The sequence below is a fragment of the Eretmochelys imbricata genome, chromosome 7, assembly GCF_965152235.1.
Source record: "Eretmochelys imbricata isolate rEreImb1 chromosome 7, rEreImb1.hap1, whole genome shotgun sequence".
In the NCBI taxonomy this organism is placed as follows: domain Eukaryota; kingdom Metazoa; phylum Chordata; order Testudines; family Cheloniidae; genus Eretmochelys; species Eretmochelys imbricata.
This window is the reverse complement of record NC_135578.1, coordinates 112035439-112047894: the sequence shown is the minus strand read 5'-3', so window position 1 is coordinate 112047894 and position 12456 is coordinate 112035439. Positions and strand designations below refer to the sequence as shown.

The 12456-nt window shown below is 39.0% G+C and overlaps 1 protein-coding gene across 1 annotated transcript in view; it reads left to right on the top strand.

The window, feature by feature from the left end:
* The window catches only part of ATRNL1 (attractin like 1), a 1064110-nt gene that overhangs the window by 706212 nt on the left and 345442 nt on the right, over positions 1 to 12456 (top strand). The gene's annotated exons all lie outside the window — the stretch shown is intronic.

Here is a 12456-nt window from a genome sequence, read left to right as displayed (position 1 = left end):
TTTCTTATATAGGCTCCTATTACCCCTCCACCCCCTGTCCCAATGTTTCATACTTGCTGTCTGGTCACCCTAGTGCCACCTAATGGTTAGGCAGGGTTTTGGCAGGGCATCACCCCATTGAAAGCATAGTCTGGTCCTTCAGTGCCCTGCCCCCAAGGGTTTCCAGCCCTCCCATTTAGCAGAGACTTTATTGGGGGCTGGGCCCTTGAACAATCAAGGCCTTTTTCAACTGGTCTCTCACCTAGGTGAAGACTCTTGGTGTCGTAACATCCTCCACCGGGCTCCAGTCCAATGGGCAGCTACACCTGACATGTTGGGGTGCTAAACCACTGCCTCCCCAACCACTTCCTACTCCAGTCCCCTTTAGCTTCCCAGAGTAAATAACTCCAACCAAGTCTCTGACCTGTACTCTAAGCCCACAAAGGAGAGGCAGGGGAACGAATCAGGTCTGTGTCAGGTCCCAGGCAGTGTGGTGCTGGGCAGTACTTTCTCTTCAGAGCTCAGGGCTGCCATCTACTCCCTTCCAATGCCTGCCTCTGAAAAAGCTCTGCTCCCCTTTTTAAAGCATTGCCTCCAGCTTGTGGAGGCTTTGCAGCTGTGGCTGGGTGGGGCTGACTGGGCTCAGAGCTGTTCCTTAATCCCTTGCTCTCCAACGTGGAGTTTATATACCCCGTCAAAGGTGCTTTTATTCTATATAGTTAGAACCAAACATTTCAGAGCATCACCCACATTATTCATAACATATGCTGATAGAGCTAAGTGTTAAGTCAGGCTGTGTCAACGCAGGTTCTCAAACTAGATATTGGAAACTAGATATTGGCCTATATCAAACTGTGCTACAAATTAGCTAACATGGTCCCACTGGCAAGGGTCATAGCTCACTCTGCTAGAGCTCAAGGTACCTCTGTAGCTTCTCTGAAAAATGTACCAGTCATAGACTTTGGTAGAGCAGCTGTTTGGTCTCCAGTACATACATTTACCCAACACTCTGCTACTATGGAAGCATCCAGATCTGACACAAACTTTGGCAAGTCTGTCCTACAGTCATTGTTTAGGTAAACTCCCAGTAACAACCTTTCACAAAAAGAAAAGGAGTACTTGTGGCACCTTAGAGACTAACAAATTTATTTGAGCATAAGCTTTCATGAGCTTCAGCTCACATCATCGGATGCATGCAGTGGAAAATACAGTGGGGAGATTTATATACACAGAACATGAAACAATGGGTGTTACCATACACACTGTAACAAGAGTGATTAAGTACTCTTATGGTCATTGATCCATAAGAATTCAAGATAATTTTCTTCTGAGTTATCAGTGACTTGGAAACAGGTAATGCCATTTTTGAACGTCACTGTCCTTCCCCTTTTGCCCACTCAGTCCTAAACAGATTATAACCATTCATTTTAACAATCTAATTGTGCAAATTGTCCCACCAGGTTTCAGTAACATCACTATATTGAATGTATGCTTATAAATGAGGAATTCCAATTCCTCTTGTTTGTTATGCAGGCTGCTAGCATTGGTGTAAAGGCAATTAAAGAATTTCTTTTCATGTCCTTTGATTTTCTTGATTTTTTTTCTCAACATTTGGATTTTGTGCTGAGTGCTCATATCTTCCTTTTTATCCTCCTCTTTCAAATACAAAGGTAATGGAATTTTTAACCAAGGGGGTCTCAGGAAACTCAGAGTCTCCTTCACACAACCTTGTTTGCATTATGAGATCTGGCAGTTACCATGCAAGTTGGAGTTGCCTATTTTACACCTGTCTTCCTTTTTAAAACCTGTCTCTTGGCCCTCTGGTTATTGTTGAAACACTGAATCATAAATCTAACTCACAAATGTATGCAGGAGGATGAGTTTCTCCAAATATTTGGTTGTTCAGAGACCACTGGATAACATGAAATTTAGACCTTTAGTCTGTCTCACTTGGTAGTTTTCAGAGGCAGGGCCAGCTGTAGGCACCAGCGTTCCAAGCTGGTGCTTGGGGCAGCAGTCAGAAAGGGGCAGCAGAGTTTCTGCGATGGTGGCAATTAGGCGGCAGCTTCTCTCTCTCCCCTGCCGTCCACAGCGGCAATTTGGCAGCGACAGGTTTTTTCACGGCAAAAACGGTAGAGCCGGCCCTGTTCAGAGGGGCAGCTGTGTTAGTGTGTATCAGTAAAAACAACGAGGTGTCCTTGCAGCACCTTAGAGACTAACACATTTATTTGGCCATAAGCTTTTGTGGGATGTAACCCACTTCATCAGATGCATGGAGTGGAAAATACAGCAGGCAGGTATAAATATACAGCACATGACAAGATGGGAGTTGCCTTAGCAAGTGGGAGGGTTAGTGCTAACGAGGCCAATTGAGTTAGGGTGGATGTGGCCCATTCCCAACAGTTGACAAGAAGGTGTATCAACAGAGGGAAAATTATTTTTTGTAGTGACCCAGTCACATTTATGCCCAAATAAATTAGTTAGTCTCTAAGGTGCCACAAGGACTCTGTGTTGTTTTCACTTGGTAGTGAGCACTCACATCCTGAGGCCATAGTACTGCCTCCACCAAAGTGTTACTTCCTGTGTATAGGTTACAGCATCAGAAATAATGATTAAAAGCTCAGTTCAGTTCCTGTTGAAGTCAGGTGAAGATCTTTGACAGCTTAGTCATAGTGTTGCCATTTGGTGCACCAGCAGTTAGGCAGACATTAAATAACAGCCAATGTGTAACTGATTCTGTAAAATGTTTGCTTTTAAAATAATCTAATACCTAGTGTATTAACTGATTTTTGTTTGAGCTCTGCATGACTGAAGGACTAGTCCTTGAAACATAACTGTTTTGAAATGTTAAAAGTGCTGGAAGGTGCTGTAATAACTCCTGCATATCTTCATAAACTGCAATTTTATAATCTGCATGAATTGTGTTTTTACTTCCATTGCAAAAAGTTTTGTCCCATCTGACAATAAAGGAAACAATTAACCAGAAGTTCTGCTGCCTTTCCACTGAAGAGACTTTTTAAGTGGCAGTATTATATCTCAATGCTTCCTCCTTTATAGATCTCTCAAGCATAAGGATAGGCTTTGACGTTGTTGATGTCACATGCTATAGTTTGAACTTTTTTCAAACTCTTAGTTATTAGAAAGCTTAGCCCATCAGATTTCACATCCATTCACTTCATGTCCATTAGATTTTGCATCCAGTGGTGGATACATGTTGTCTGATCAATGAATTTCAAATATATATTTCAATTTCAAATATATAATCTCCACGCCAGAATTAAGCATAGAGTGGAAAGAAAATGAAGTAAGAGTGGATACAGCTGTAGGTAGGAGGAAGGGCAGTGTAGATACAAGTCTAATAGGTTATACTGGTAGTAAAATAACCGTGCCTAATAGGGTACAGAATGTGAGTGAGGCTAAACAGCAAAAATTAAGATGTTTGTACACTAATGCAAGGAGCCTAGGTAACAAAATGGAGGAACTAGAGTTACTGGTGCAGGAAGTGAAACCAGATATTATAGGTATAACAGAGACCTGGTGGAATAGTAGTCATGACTGGGCTACAGGTATTGAAGGGTATGTGCTGTTTAGGAAAGACCGAAATAAAGGTAAAGGTGGTGGAGTAGCACTGTATATCAATGATGAGATAGAATGTAAAGAAATAAGAAGCGATGAAATGGATATGACTGAGTCTGTCTGGGCAAAAATTAAATTGGGGAAGAAAACTATTAGAGCCTCCCCTGGGATAGTGCTTGGGGTGTGCTATAGACCGCCGGGATCTAATTTGGATATGGATAGAGCCCTTTTTAATGTTTTTAATAAAGTAAATACTAATGGAAACTGTGTGATCATGGGAGACTTTAACTTCCCAGATATAGACTGGAGGACGAGTGCTAGTAATAATAATAGGGCTCAGATTTTCCTAGATGCGATAGCTGATGGATTCCTTCAGCAAGTAGTTGCTGAACCGACTAGAGGGGATGCTATTTTAGATTTGGTCTTGGTGAGTAATGAGGACCTCATAGAGGAAATGGTTGTAGGGGATAATCTTGGCTCAAGTGATCATGAGCTAATTCAGTTCAAACTGAATGGAAGGATTAACAAAAATAAATCTGCAACTAAGGTTTTTGATTTCAAAAGGGCTGACTTTCAAAAATTAAGGAAATTAGTTAGGGAAGTGGATTGGACTGAAGAATTTATGGGTTTAAAGGTAGAGGAGGCCTGGGATTATTTTAAATTAAAGCTGCAGAAGCTATCGGAAGCCTGCATCCCAAGAAAGGGGAAAAAATTCATAGGCAGGAGTTGTAGACCAAGCTGGATGAGCAAGCATCTTAGAGAGGTAATTAAGAAAAAGCAGAAAGCATATAGGGAGTGGAAGAAGGGAGGGATCAGTAAGGCAAGCTACCTTATTGAGGTCAGAATATGTAGGGATAAAGTGAGACAGGCTAAAAGTCAAGTAGAGTTGGACCTTGCAAAGGGAATTAAAACCAATAGTAAAAGGTTCTATAGTCATATAAATAGGAAGAAAACAAAGAAAGAAGAAGTGGGACCGCTAAAAACTGAGGATGGAGTGGAGGTCAAGGATAATCTAGGCATGGCCCAATATCTAAACAAATACTTTGCCTCAGTCTTTAATAAGACTAAAGAGGATCTTAGGGATAATGGTAGCATGATAAATGGGAATGAGGATATGGAGGTAGACATCACCATATCTGAGGTAGAAGCGAAACTCAAACAGCTTAATGGGACTAAATCGGGGGGCCCAGATAATCTTCATCCAAGAATATTAAAAGAATTGGCACAAGAAATTGCAAGCCCATTAGCAAGAATTTTTAATGAATCTGTAAACTCAGGGGTTGTACCGTATGATTGGAGGATTGCTAACATAGTTCCTATTTTTAAGAAAGGGAAAAAAAGTGATCCAAGTAATTATAGGCCTGTTAGTTTGACATCTGTAGTATGCAAGGTCTTGGAAAAAATTTTGAAGGAGAAGGTAGTTAAGGACATTGAAGTCAATGGTAAATGGGACAAAATACAACATGGTTTTACAAAAGGTAGATCGTGCCAAACCAACCTGATCTCCTTCTTTGAGAAAGTAACAGATTTTTTAGATAAAGGAAACGCAGTGGATCTAATTTACTTAGATTTTAGTAAGGCGTTTGATACGGTGCCACATGGGGAATTATTAGTTAAATTGGATAAGATGGGCATCAATAGGAATATTGAAAGGTGGATAGGGAATTGGTTAAAGGGGAGACTACAACGGGTCCTACTGAAAGGTGAACTGTCAAGTTGGAGGGAGGTTACCAGTGGAGTTCCTCAGGGATCGGTTTTGGGACCAATCTTATTTAATCTTTTTATTACTGACCTGGGCACAAAAAGTGGGAGTGTGCTACTAAAGTTTGCAGATGATACAAAGCTGGGAGGTATTGCTAATTTAGAGAAGGACAGGGATACCCTACAGGAGGATCTGGATGACCTTGTAAACTGGAGTAATAGGAATAGGATGAAATTTAATAGTGAGAAGTGTAAGGTCATGCATTTAGGGATTAATAACAAGAATTTTAGTTATAAGCTAGGGACGCATCAACTAGAAGTAACGGAGGAGGAAAAGGACCTTGGAGTATTGGTTGATCATAGGATGACTATGAGCTGCCAATGTGATATGGCTGTGAAAAAAGCTAATGTCGTCTTGGGATGCATCAGGAGAGGTATTTCCAGTAGGGATAAGGAGGTTTTAGTACCGTTATATAAGGCACTGGTGAGACCTCACCTGGAGTACTGTGTGCAGTTCTGGTCTCCCATGTTTAAGAAGGATGAATTCAAACTGGAACAGGTACAGAGAAGGGCTACTAGGATGATCCGAGGAATGGAAAACTTGTCTTATGAAAGGAGACTCAGGGAGCTTGGCTTGTTTAGCCTAACTAAAAGAAGGCTGAGGGGAGATATGATTGCTCTCTATAAATATATCAGAGGGATAAATACCAGAGAGGGAGAGGAATTATTTAAACTCAGTACCAATGTGGACACAAGAACAAATGGATATAAACTGGCCACTAGGAAATTTAGATTAGAAATTAGACGAAGGTTTCTAACCATCAGAGGAGTGAAGTTTTGGAATAGCCTTCCGAGGGAAGTAGTGGGGGCAAAAGATCTATCTTGCTTTAAGATTAAACTCGATAAGTTTATGGAGGAGATGGTATGATGGGATAACATGGTTTTGGTAATTAAATATTCATGGTAAATAGGCCCAATGGCCTGTGATGGGTTTTAGATGGGGTAAGATCCAAGTTACCTGGGAAAGAATTTTCTGTAGTATCTGGCTGATGAATCTTGCCCATATGCTCAGGGTTTAGCTGATCGCCATATTTGGGGTCGGGAAGGAATTTTCCTCCAGGGCAGATTGGAAGAGGCCCTGGAGGTTTTTCGCCTTCCTCTGTAGCATGGGGCACGGGTCACTTGCTGGAGGATTCTCTGCTCCTTGAGGTCTTTAAACTACAATTTGAGGACTTCAATAGCACAGATATAGGTGTGAGGTTTTTTTTGTAGGAGTGGTGGGTGAAATTCTGTGGCCTGCGTTGTGCAGGAGGTCAGACTAGATGATCATAATGGTCCCTTCTGACCTAAATATCTATGAATCTATGAATCTATGAACTGCTGGCCATTTACATTTTTTTTTCTTTTCATTCTTTCACCAGTACAAGTTGTCCCAGGTCCCCCAACCACAATCAACTGCAGTTTTAGTAAATTTTGTGGTATATCTGCACACTAGACAGGGCCAACTTATTTGTGATAAATAAGTTAAGGATGCAAGCAGAGCAGTATCCATCTAGATCTGCACAAACAATTTTTTTTTAAACTTTTCTCTGAAGCGGTGAAGTGAGCTGTAGCTCACGAAAGCTTATGCTCAAATAAATTTGTTAGTCTCTAAGGTGCCACAAATACTCATGTTCTTTTAGTCACTCCTAGTTGCTATTTCTGATTCCCTCCCAGCTTGTATAGCTGAACTGAGCACATTGAGGTACTAAAATACCTATAATCTCTCTTTTTTTTTCAAAAGCAACTAACTCTAGTATGTAAACATTTCATAACCAAGATAAAGAAATACTGTATCTTTGAGAACAAGTACTTTTGTATTATGATATCCTATTACACATTATTTATCTATACCATAGATTTATTTTATTTCCATAACTTTCAGAGTAGTTAGTTATTTTCCTAACATGTGAGCTGACATAAATTAAGCATACTTTCTTCCTTTAGAATTAGATAATTAATTTACATATAACCTTTGGCTTTTCTTTTATCTTCAAGTATTGATATAAGCCACATAAAATCATACTATGTGTGGAAAGAATGCTTTGAAATGCAAAATCTAATTAAAATGAATGCAGTGTTATTTTAGGACAGTTATGTAGTTGAAAAATACTATTGGGAATATAATGAATATTTGAACAGACCATTATTTTTATCCATGCTGTTCAATTTATACACAAGACATTTATGAAAAATGAGCTGGTATTTTGGTTAGAAATTCTTGGACTGAGTGCTTTGTGACAGAAAGCTAAGTAATAACCCCAGTTAATTACTTTAGATTGTTTTACCAATCAATTGAAATACATGTAATTAACCAAATGAAACCGCCACCTGCAGTTTGACTTTTTTTTATGTATGGTTATAAAATCATTATTTATTAAACCTAACATAATAACCAAGTAGCTATTAGTTAAAGGTTTTTACTGTAGATATATTTATGAACTGAAAATATCACTTAAAAGTGAAGGTATATTAGCTTCATTCAGATTTAAACTAGTATTCATTTGATGGAGGAGTTAGATATGTGTATACTTTGAGCATATAAAAAACCAGTGTGATTTGGCTAGATTCTGCTAGCAAAACAGGATATAATGAAATATGGTCTGATATCCTAGCAATAAATGAGCTTTCCTAGCAGTGGAGATGATCAAAAAATCACTCTTGACCAGTAGTAAATACTTATTCACAGCTAGGGAATCAGCAGAAGACTATATTTCAGTATTCTATTTTGCTAGCAGCTACCACCAATCACACTTATATGTTTAAAAGATTTCCATTCTTTGCATAACAATCTACCAATCCACATCTGCTACTGGATAACTCTACTATAGCTCTGCTGCTGAAATATATACATATATGCAGAAATATATACACTCTTCTGTTCAGGCACCAACCCCTGGCCCTATTAAGTATCAGTTTACTGATCAAATGCCAGTCTTCCTGCCTGCAGCAGCGTGGTTGGCAGCTTATGGAATTATTTCCTCTCTTCTGAGGCCTTGTCTTCACTCATAGAAAGGTGTGTTTTACCTCTGGTAACTAACACAGATAAACTATACCAAGGTAAAAACACAGTGAAAACCAGGCACTTTAGTTTTACTGTGAAGTAAACTTCTTGAAGTCAACCCTTGGAGCAGGTATACTGCTGTTTTTCTTGCAGTAAAATGAAAATGCTTAGTCTTCACTGTGTTTTTTACCTCAGGGTAGCTCGTGCATGTTAGTTACCCTGAGGTAAAAAACACACCGTTTTTAGAAATGAGGACAAGGCCTGCAAATCCCTCTTGCAATCTTTTTTTTTTTTTTGCTTGCTTTTCTCCTCTCATCTTGTTCCTTCCTGGCCAGTGGGATCCAATCACCCAGACAGTGGCTTTGCCTTTCTCTCCCTTTCTGGCAGTCCACACATCTGACAGCACCAGCTTCATATGGCTCTCTGTCACTGCATCAGTGTTTCACAACAGCGAATGGCATAAGACACTTTGATCTCTGCTTTGCTGGAGTGGCTTTTTGGCAAGCCAGTAGATGTTTTGATTAGCAGTGGCCCTCTCCTCACAGCCTCAGCCCCACAGTGTGGCCTGGCTCTACCTCAGCATAAGTTTGCTTTAGAAGCACTATTGACTGGGCATCAGCCTAGCAGTTACAGAGCAGACTTAAAACTGTGGCCTGGCATGTCCTTTAGAAATAGTGATGGGTTGAGCTACTCTTATGAAATTATTTTCATGTTATGCAATTCCTATGAAAAGCATTGGTTTTGCTTACACTTTAGTTACTGTATAAATTCTCATTTTTTAGTCTACTCAGTACAGTTGTTTACTAGGAGGCCAACATCAATACCACTTCTGTGTTCTTACTAACTCCCTTATAATAGGGATACATCAGTAGCCTTTGAAATGGAGGAAGGCTATTCTCTTAAGTGCAGTATTTGCTATAATTAGATAATCATACTCTTGTGTAACTAGATGGTTGGACACATTGGGAGTGAAGATATGCGGCCTTTCACTTCCTTGTCACTGGTTTGAATCTGCCACAAGTAATAAATGAACAAAAATTGTGACTATCCAAACAAGTGTTCACTTACATATTTTTCAATAATTGATACATTTTCTGGCACTCTTAAGAGAAAAAATAAAGTTTTGAATGGATGTGCTAGGTGAAACCTGACCCAACTCAAGTCAATAGGAGTTTAGCCATTGACTTCACTGCATTAGGATTTCATCCCATACGTCTATTTTATCTGCTCTAATCTAGGTTAGTATATGACCTATGAAGGGAATTGATACATTTTTGTTGGAGTATGGTGAAGCTCACACATCTGCTATTCACGCTGTAGCCCTTCTGAACATACTTAGACTGTGCTTCCTACCATGCTAGGTGTCGATATATAGAGGAATTTTGTATTCAGTGCTTTCACAATAATTAAACTCACTTTAAAAAGAGAAAAAGAACACCTTCTAAAAAAATTAATTGCACATTTTTGGTGACTAAAGAAATTTACTGTCTCGTTTTTCAAAAGGTTAACTTGAATCCTTATACCCTGAAATGTCGCAATTACCTATGTAGCATTTGAGCTCTTCTTATTAAACTCTTACAACAGTTAGTCTAATAATTAAGTGGAAAAAAATTTAAACCCTCAAAATCTAAGAAAGGAGAGTAATGTGCAAAAGGTATTGAAACAAATGAATTTATATTTTCTTACTTTGGTTCAGTCAGAATTATGGTTTGGTTCAAGCAAATTATTCTGTGACCCTTTGTGTGGTAGTTTTTCAAATGGCGTTTGTGTGCTTTTGATATCAATGGTAAATCTCCATAAATTCTGTATAGTTTTATTTCCATTGTAGGTGGTGAGCATATTTTATATGCCTCATCATTCTACTTGTAGCGTCTTTTCCCTAAGATAAATGCTTGCTGAATCTCAAGTGAAAGTGCCTTTAATGTTGAATGGCTGGCACATACGAAAACAAAGAAATAACTTCTGTGTAAATGCAGGCACATATAATTATGGCTCCCAGCAGGTTATTGCTATATGCAGTGTATGGTCAGCATATTTATTACAAGCCTCTGAGGACAGCATGTGGTTTATATGTATTTGGGCTCAATGGTAAGATCAGGAAAAATTTTGGTCTTGCATCGTAGCGATTTATACTAATTCTTCCCCTGCCTGCCTCCCCCCCCCGCCCAGTTGGAAATTCACCATTAAAGGAGTATCATTTTGTTTTGCTTTAGTTTTTTAACTTAAGTTTAAAGTGCAATTTTTCTCTGAAAACTGACTATAAAAATGACATTATGGGTCTTCATGTTTCTTTCATTGTTTCCTGTAACATATATATATTTTATTTAAAAGTAAATATATGTTACTACCAACCCTATAAATTCAAGCTGGGTTGTGAAAGTCAAGCTGGATTTTTCCTCCTCGAACATCATCTCTTGTAATAAAGATTTGGCAAGTCAAATTAGGTCTCTAGTTATACCAGTACCAACTCTATTGTCATGAAATTATATCTTGAAATTATACTGTAGGTGACAACTGTACAACCGCATTGACAACAGTAGTAATTGATTGAAATGTAGTTAGTTGTAGATGTATAAGGAGGATTCAGTTCACTCTGTGTTAGCTGTGTTGGCTCTGCAGTGCTAACAGGTGTGAAAATCTCATTTTTGTCATTATTGTAAGTAAGTTGGACCCTGAATACACACAGGGAGCAGATTTGGAGTAAGTAGGTGTCACATCTACACAATCTGTTTTCAGACCAGAACACCACTTTAAATAATGGATAACTTAACCATACTGAATATTCAGCATGCCACAGACAAATGTGTATCAGTCAAAACATTGCCCAGTGCCTGTGCTAGCCAAAGGCAAATATTTTATGCTAAAATGTAAAAAGTGCAAATGCCACTTTCTCTATTGGATTGTAATGCAGTTGTCATGGGATTTGGGGTGCAGTCCAGATCAATGAAGTATTCTCATCACTCATCCCGCAACCTGTGCCTTACAATGCTTTGCTGCTGTAGCTCTCAGCCTCATATGCTCACAACCAGCTTACAAGCATGCAGGTCACACCCAGAAAGAGCCAGCCCTGGTTCAGCAGCTCTGACCTCAGCAGCCTGTCTACAGCCCCACTCTGGCTTCGACCAGCCTTGGTTACAACCAGCCAGATTTTCCACAAAATGTGTGTTCTGTAATGTCCAGAGAAATAATAAGGTTTGTTCTTGTAAAGACGCAAAGGCACATTCCAGCTTATTAACTTAATTGGGGTAAATACACCCTTACATTTGTTTTATTTTTACTATAAACAAACTCAGTGCTATGTTTAAATGGATTAACAATAAGACATAGGTTAAGTAATACTGAACAAACGAATGAAGTTAGAAAGTATTACAAGCAAATCAGAGTTACAACGAATATCTACTTCATTTAGCAAGTACAGGTTTTGTTCAAGATGGTGTCTCTCATCATTCTTCTTCCCAGCTATGGCTGACTTTCTCTCAGTCAGGATCTTCCACTGAAGTACAAGATACTGGCTTTCCTTTACTTCCTGGGTGAAAGATATCTGCCTAAACAGGTTTCTCACCTATATTCAGTTCACAGAGACTTCATCCTCTCCCACCCCCCGGTTGTAAGATCCATCTTTCTCAGCTTGCAAGAGCTCTCTTTCCTTTTGTCTGTCTAGTGATGGATGCCAAAGATGGCTTTTATCTTTGCTTATATCTTCCAAAGTTCAATGACTTTGTTTCAAGAGGCAGGATGGCTTTGTGCTGTTTTTTCTGTTCCTATGGGCTTACTGTTCCCCTATATGTAACTGGGCTTCCATTGTATTGATTCCACCATGCTTAATTTACCTAGGAGACACATAAATAGTTATCTTCTCTACTGTCTGGGATGGAACCTGTTCTCCCTGTTTGGCTACAGACTTTAAAGTATAATATCATTAAGTATCGACATTTCCTCATACACTGTTAATATATACATATCACAATGATATAATCATCCGTGTGTCATCTGCTTTCAAGAAAGACCTCACTCTATAGACTTTTATAATACAATAATATTGCTTACAATCAGCTGATTCAGTTGCTTATCACTTTAGGTTCATTATCTCCCCTCCCCCACCACAATCTTTATAGACCAGTACTAAACCTTTGGAAATCCAGACCAAGATTCATGGA